At 33.6% G+C, this 7,828-nt stretch overlaps 1 long non-coding RNA gene across 1 annotated transcript; it reads right to left on the bottom strand.

Annotated features, from left to right (window-relative positions):
* Nucleotides 1–2,266: 2,266 nt before the first annotated feature.
* Nucleotides 2,267–7,083, bottom strand: LOC126823394 (uncharacterized). Its single transcript, XR_007681141.2, has 3 exons — nucleotides 6,959–7,083; nucleotides 4,321–4,413; nucleotides 2,267–2,638 (listed from the first exon to the last, which is right to left on the bottom strand). It is a non-coding gene; the product is annotated as an uncharacterized LOC126823394 (long non-coding RNA).
* Between the last annotated feature and the right edge of the window lie 745 nt (nucleotides 7,084–7,828).

The following is a 7,828-nucleotide window of genomic DNA, read 5'->3' as shown; positions in this document are numbered from 1 at the left end:
AATTTGTTCAACGTAAATTCTATTTAATTTTATTTCTTTATTAAGACGAAACGTGTCTTCTTCATTGGCGCTTTACATGTTTAGCAAGAACAAATGAGAAATTCGACATTTCTACCCAGCAACCATCATTATCAAATGGAGTTTAACGTCCACTTGACACAAAAAATGTCAATTCGGGATTAACACACAGTTCATTCAATGTCATTTCAATAATTCGCTTGCGCTTGACGAAGAAGATTTTTCCGCTGAATTAGAACATTTAAAGAACGTATTCATAAATAGTAATCCAACTGGTTAATGGTGTCATCGCCTCCACCACAGAAATCACGAGCCTGGAACGCCAAGGACTGACCACTCTGGCATCAGAATAACTATTCCGTTTAGCGGTAAAATCTCACACCACACCACCAAAAGTGGGCACAGACGTCACCTGCAGAACCATGCAGAACATATTAAAATCCCAAAGGATGTATATATGAAATAACTTGCTCTTGCGGCGAAAAATATGTAGGTGAAACGAAGCGACAAATAAAAGAGCATAAGACCCTAGCCTCCACCAAACCTTCGGTCGTAGCGGAGCATGTCATTAACAACGGACACCTTACAATTATATGAGACGAAACAAGAATCCTTGCAGTATATCACCACAAGAAGAAAACGGGGCTGGAACTAAAAGTTAGAACAACTGGTAAGGCTCTAATTAACATGTGGTGTACCACATTATTCCGTCCTTGGTCCCATTCTATTAACTCTGTATACTACACAGTTAGGCAACCTCTTAAGTAATGAACAAGCGAAACACCATCTGTACGCTGACGATACCCAGTTATTATATAGTTTTCCACCCAATAAATCTGCATTCAACCTAACACTATCTCAACTGGAAGAGTGTTCCCACAAGATCAAGACTTGGATGAATTCAAATATGCTGAAGCTAAATGAAAACAAGACTGAGGCCATAACATTTGGAACAACAACAAAATTGTCTAATTACAATACCAGCCCCATTAAAATTGCTGACTCCAGCATCTGTATTTCATCCTCAGTGAAAAATCTGGGAGTGATTCTTGATCTAGCTTTGTCTATGAATAAACAGATTGACGACGTTCGTTCAAAATGTGTGTTCCATCTCCGCAATATTGGTTCATCCGAAATCTAATTACTCCTTCTGCCACGGCAACACTAGTCCGTTCTCTTGTATTTTCCCGTTTGGACTACTGCAATAGTTTACTTGTCGGAATTAATAAAACGTCAATTTATAAACTGCAGCGCATACAAAACAAGGAAGCGCGGATCGTAACACGAACTTCTTTGAGAGACCGTATCACTCCTGCACTTAGGTCACTTCACTGGCTTCCAGTGCAAGCAAGAATTGACTTTAAATTGCTATCTCTCACATATCAATGCATATACTGTGAAATGCCATCTTATCTGAAAGAACTGGTGGTGCCTTACATGCCATCAAAAAATCTAAGATCAAGTACTAAGAACAACCTTGTCGTCCCAAAATATAAACTAAGCTCCTTTGGAGCTCGCTCATTTAGTGTTGTTGCTGCCAATATGTGGAACTCGCTACCTGTAAATCTTCGATCCAGTCCATCATTTGACTCCTTTAAATCCAGATTGAAAACATACTTATTTGAAAAATATTTGCAAGAGTGATTATGTGTTTTTTGTAGCGCTATGAGCACGACTATATGTGGAATTAGCGCGATATAAATGGACTTATTATATTATTATTAATAAGTTTATATTTAGTAACCCTAACTATGAATGATAAAAATACAGTAAGTATTACGTTATGATATCAAGTTAAAATGAAAATAACAACTATTATTAATTATTATTCTTAGAAACTTAGATATATACAAAATGACTTGATATTAAACCTAATATATTTACACATACCTAAATACGAGAACAACTGGCCAGCTTTCTAATAAGTTTTTAGTTAGTAAACGTAACTAAAGAACTGACTGTTTCTTGGGTTTATATAGTTTTGAATTGTTATTTCCCAAATCTATAGATATACGTTACTAACATACTAACAAACCTACCAGTTGGTTAATCCCCAACAACTTAAACTATTCTAATTACTACATTGTTTAGTTGATTATCACGAGAACAGTAGTTCTAATACGTAAATATGCAAATTTCAACAAAGCCTTTTCCGGATGAAAATGTACAATATTAATTAATACCAAGGGCTTATGACCAAATTATATTTACTCCAATTTATGATCTGCTAGAAGAATGCCCGGCTTCGCTCGGGGGTCATAACCCCGAAATCGGAAGTGGTAGACTAACGCCACTTGGCCTATGTTACTCCCCGGTCCGAGCTACCCCTATACCCCAAATTTCAGACTCGGGGCAGACCTAGTGTAGCCGCCAACCCCGAACAGACAGAGAAACGACAGTCACAAATATTAGTATAAATAATAATGGCATACAAGCCCCCATCCCACTCCCTGCTTATCCAGTTTTATAGTCTAACGTAGACAAATTTTACCTTTCTTTATTTTCAGTTTATTGAATTAATATATTTACGGTTTCCCTCGCATTCAATTGTATTTAATTGTTGTTTTTGTTGCATGTCCTGTATATATCTGTCTACTATTCACATATCTGTATCAGTTGCCTGAAAAAAGACGGGAGTATATAAATATACAAATAAATATGTGTTATAGATATAAAAAATTAATAATAAAGAATTGACTAAAATATTATATAACTCAATATACTGTATGAATGATCTTATGTATATAACTGTGTAAATTTATAGGTATCTTTTATGTATATTGTAAACTGTATTATATTACAATATGACTTTAAATGTATATTTGTATGATCTATAAAAAAACTATTTGAAAAAAAAATATCCTTGTCGAAACGTCGCATAGTATTAATATTAAACTCAGTAATTGTGTATCCATAAAATTGTGTTATTTTACTCTTGAACATTTTTATTGCGCTGATATGATTTGGACGTGTTAAAAACGATTACTTTGCAACAATCGTTTATCTGAGAATTTTTTCCACTATTCCAAGTCTTTACCCTCTTAGAAACAAATATTTATTTAGGAGGACAGACGTAGAAAATGTTTTTTCGTGTCTTTCATTCCTCCAAGAATTCGAGAGTGGAACCAGCTCCACTTAGAAGTAAGAATCTCTAGATTTTTTTGGCAATATGCTAAATAAGTTAGATCCGATCGTACCACTATATTACTATGGTACCGTAATGATATGAAATTAAATGGGGTGTGACGTCCTGCATTTTGGCACCAACCGGGTTACTATTTAAGACAAAATACTATTATGAATAATACACAGCAAGATTATCTTAATTTGATCTACAAAGCCATGCTCGTATTGTCCTTATAATCAGGCGCAAAACAACAAATAATCCAAAATTTGCAATATGAAGTCGTTTTCGGCCCTGTATTATGTACTACCATCGTATATACTCTTCAAAAAAAAAGTAGGGGATATTCAGAAACAACACAAAACTGCGGAAATGCACTACTCTTTTTATTAGAGGTAACCAGTGCATGTTAATAACAGGCCAATTGCCTACACATGACCATAAACAGTTCATATGGGCGGCTTATCTGACGGCCCCATTTCACTCGCATGGAGATACACAGTCAAAAGTGAAAATGGACGTTATTGATTTTTGTCTTAATAATTAGTAATTGCTCCACCAATCCTCAGACATTCAGCAATTCGTCGTGGCATGCTCCCAATCAATCGTTCAATCACGATTTGGGACAATCTGGCCCACTCCTCTTGCAGTGCCACGGCCAATCCTTGCAGTGTTTTCGGTTGACGTTGACGTCGACAAACACCTCTCCCGATCAAATTAAACGTAACACGCTAAAGCAAAGATAGGCTAAACAGTAAATCTTATGCAAGAACCGATAGGAAAGCAAACATGGATAGATAAACCAGCACGCGGCAGTTTTCATATCAACCCTTCCTTGAAGTGTCAAATTTAACAATGAACCCCTATCACGTGCATGGCGCTTTTGCGTGTCGCATGTGCAGCTCAGTGGTTCTGTTGGGGCGATAAGTTCTTCATCTGTAAACATACTCTCAAAGCATGTCAAATGTCCATGGCTATTTATCATATCGCAACCTGCATAGGTATTTGCATTTCAATATAGTATATGTTCTATATTTATGTAATTATGTAGCCGATGTATATATATTGTATATATTTCACATATTGTACATGTATTTAAGTAGAGAATAACTGAACAACAATGGTTTTCAATAAAACATAAAAAAATAATAAAATAATACTTTAAGAATTATATATACCTGGTATTGTGTTAAACGTTATTCATTGCTGTCGTCTGTTCGTACGGTAATATACATTTTAATGCATGGTGCTTAGCGAGAAACATCTGGCATCTAGAAATATCAAGTTATTACAGTCAATCATATAATTACATCAAATTATTTAAAGGGACTGTAAGGAAAGGTTCGTCGCTTACTATATTAAGCTAATCAATCTATTTTTCAATTCTCAATAAGCTTGCAATATCTCCATCTTCATTTAGTGTTCCTTTTTTAGGGTTCCTGGCGGGTTGGGTGGCCGAATGGTTAGCATGTATCATAAAGTCTGTCATTGAGTCAACTGGCGTAGTTTCGATTTCCGGGTTGTACGTGACAAGAAGTAGGGTCGCCTGTCCAACCTCGTGAGTTTTCTCCGGGTCCTTCGGTTTCCTCCCTCTGCTAAAGACCCCTACGCGCAAGCGAATTATTGAAATGACCTAGTTTGTGTCGAATGGATGTGTAAACCCCATCTCTCTCTCTCTTTAGGGTTCTAGTAATACTGCCCTTTACCAACTTTTCTGAGGTAAAACACCATCGGATACAAAGTACTTCGTTTTTTATTAAGACGAAATTCGTTTTGTTACTTCTTCTTTATCCCAGGAGACAACTAAGTTATTGGCGTATATCTCCTTTTTTTTATTGGTCATACAATAACTGACTACAACGTTGGGACTTTTTAATGGTAGCAATAATGGCATCCATTATTGGAAAAACCTATAATAATTGAAGAACTAAATGCCCCATGTCTAATTGTTCGTTAGTATATATAATTAATAGCGTCACTCAAACTTTGTATGGGTTCAATCATAATAGCAAAATTCAATTTTGTATATTTCGTTTCCGTTGAAATACGCTAATATTGATACCAGATGAAATTAGTGTTTTAATAGTGTAGCAAATTAGTGAAATATTTTTTCTCGGCGACTGCTGAACCGATATACTTCATACCAATTTTAAACTTCATTAGAAATTTAGTGTCCAACAACATACAGTATTGTGAACTAAAACAGATGGTTCTTCTGGACTGTCTGCCACTTTAATGTTTGTAATATGATTTTAACATGTATCCTTCATGCGGATATTGGTTTCAAATGTTAGTTTAATATCTAATCTGTAGACAAACCAAAACCGGCGATTAGTTTAAAGAAACCGGTTGTCAATTGAACAGGATATAAAATTTATCCAATAAATGTCAGCCTCTCCAACAATTCGACATTCGACCTTATGGTATGACCTACCAGGACAGAAATATCATAATTATTATTACACATTTCGGTAGATATGACAACTAAATCTGTCTGTTACATAAATGTTTTTTTATTCACATGACAAGCTCAGAATCACATCTCTCGGTCATCAAATGGCTTAGATATTGACTGAATAAGTAGAACACCTTCGCCATTTAATAATTGTTAATCGAGATTTTGTTTATTATAGTATGGCAATTGACAATCGAGACTGGCTTATGAAAACTTCAAACACTAACTCAGAATAAAGCAATTTGCAGGAATTTTCAATATATCCATCTTCATTATCTAATTTTTGAACTATTATAGCAAAGACAAGCTGCCCATTATCTAATTCGTACAGAATTCATCTGTAATCTACAATATGTACAATATAACAAAGTAAATAAGTGGAGAGTGAGAATTTAATTTATAATCTACTATAATGTCATCAAAATTAATAATTTGATACCACTCTTAATATATTAAATATCCCTTAGGATGTAATCCTTTAGGTTCTAACTTTATCTTTTTTAATTACAATATTTTTTAACAATTCTGATCGACGCTTATCAGCATATGATAAATATTTACATAGTTTTATATTACTGGTACTCAGTAACTGAAAGAATGTAAAAACGTTAGGTCCAGTGTAATAATACGGTTTGATAAACTTTATATGCGTACATCCTCAAATGGTGAAATTCATCTTCCAATTCCCCAAGCTGATAAAATTTACATAATCTTTGATCACATGACACTTTAGTATATCGACCAGTTTCTATATGACATAATGAATAGGCTGATAAGCGTATACGAGTTAAATGTTTTAATAATATAGACTTTATAGGTTTTAAAAGATAGGGTTGGAGTGTAAAATTTAAAACAAAATGTTGATAATAGATTCCTTAAGGAGATTGGCATATATTACTGTAACAAGACTGTTTAAAGATATCAAATATGCTTGGTTTAAAAATTAACGTTGAATATTTGTCAACATTTTGCCACATATATCCCAATCCCAAACAATCTAATTCCTCTTTAAGGTTACAAATCCTGTTTAATATAATATTCATTTTTTTTTATTTTCCTTAAGATAAGTAAATGATATCTACCCAATTCAAAGAATAGTATGTCGTGATTCGAGGATTGTTTAACAGATTTCAGCACCATAATTTAGTATACTATCAACATATGTATCAAAGGCATATAATGAAGTTTTGACGTTAAAATCATTCTCTCTACAAGTTTTAATAACTACTTAAGAGATAAGCTAAGTCCTAATATTAGGAATTAATTAGCAAATGTATTCGACTCTAATATTAAGTCCTAATTAGGAGATGATAAGTCCTAATTAGGGGCACGATGTCCTAGTTAAACATATTAGTACTTACCATCTCCTAATTAGGATTTAGTTTTATTTCTTATTTTTTTCTTTGACACTAATATGCTTCCGTAGGTTACTAACAATGAACATTGCAATATTAACATTATACACCAGGGTGTATACCTTTACTTTCTCTATTTCTTGAAATTGTGTCTGGTTTTGGTTTTGTTTTGTTTGCTTAATGTTAGTGTACCTCAGTATAAAACTAGTATTATCTAAACTGCATGAATAGAATATACATATTTCTATAAATAGGCTTATCGACCGTGACTCATATATAATTTTATTCTGTATGTTTTAAAAGTAGGCCAGGTCAACTCAGCTGCAACGATAATAGGCGGTACATAAATGAAATAAAGTTAGGAAGAGAATATGCACATAACTCTCCTGGTTAATGCTAATTACAAAAATAGGTAAATTGATGATTATGCAACTGTCAACTTCACTGAACTATTATAATATGTACTAATTTATACCTTATAAAGGTAAGATACTTATTAAAGGAATGCTTCTCTCTAATTCTGTTTCAAAACACCAGGGGCCTGTTTCACGGAATTTTAACTAAGGTAAAATCCAAATTTTAGTAATTTGATTTGATAATATTAGATTGATTTTAGTGCTTAACCAATCAAAATTGAAGTATCTACTAAAATTTGGATTTTATCTTTAGTTAAGATTTCGAGAAACAGGGCCCAGATTTATTTCGGCGTGTAACATTTAAAGTGGCAATATTGCTAGAATGAAAGTTATAGTAGAATCCAGTAAACACAGGTAGGTCTATTATTACTAAAACGCATCTTAGTCCAAATTGAGATCAATCAGCTCTAACTTAATTTATGGCCATTTGGAGTTTGCATTAGCCTTATTGGTTTAATTT

Source organism: Patella vulgata, chromosome 6, assembly GCF_932274485.2.
Source record: "Patella vulgata chromosome 6, xgPatVulg1.2, whole genome shotgun sequence".
Taxonomy (NCBI): domain Eukaryota; kingdom Metazoa; phylum Mollusca; class Gastropoda; family Patellidae; genus Patella; species Patella vulgata.
Note: the sequence above shows the minus strand (reverse complement) of the source record. Positions and strands in the feature narration are given on the sequence as shown.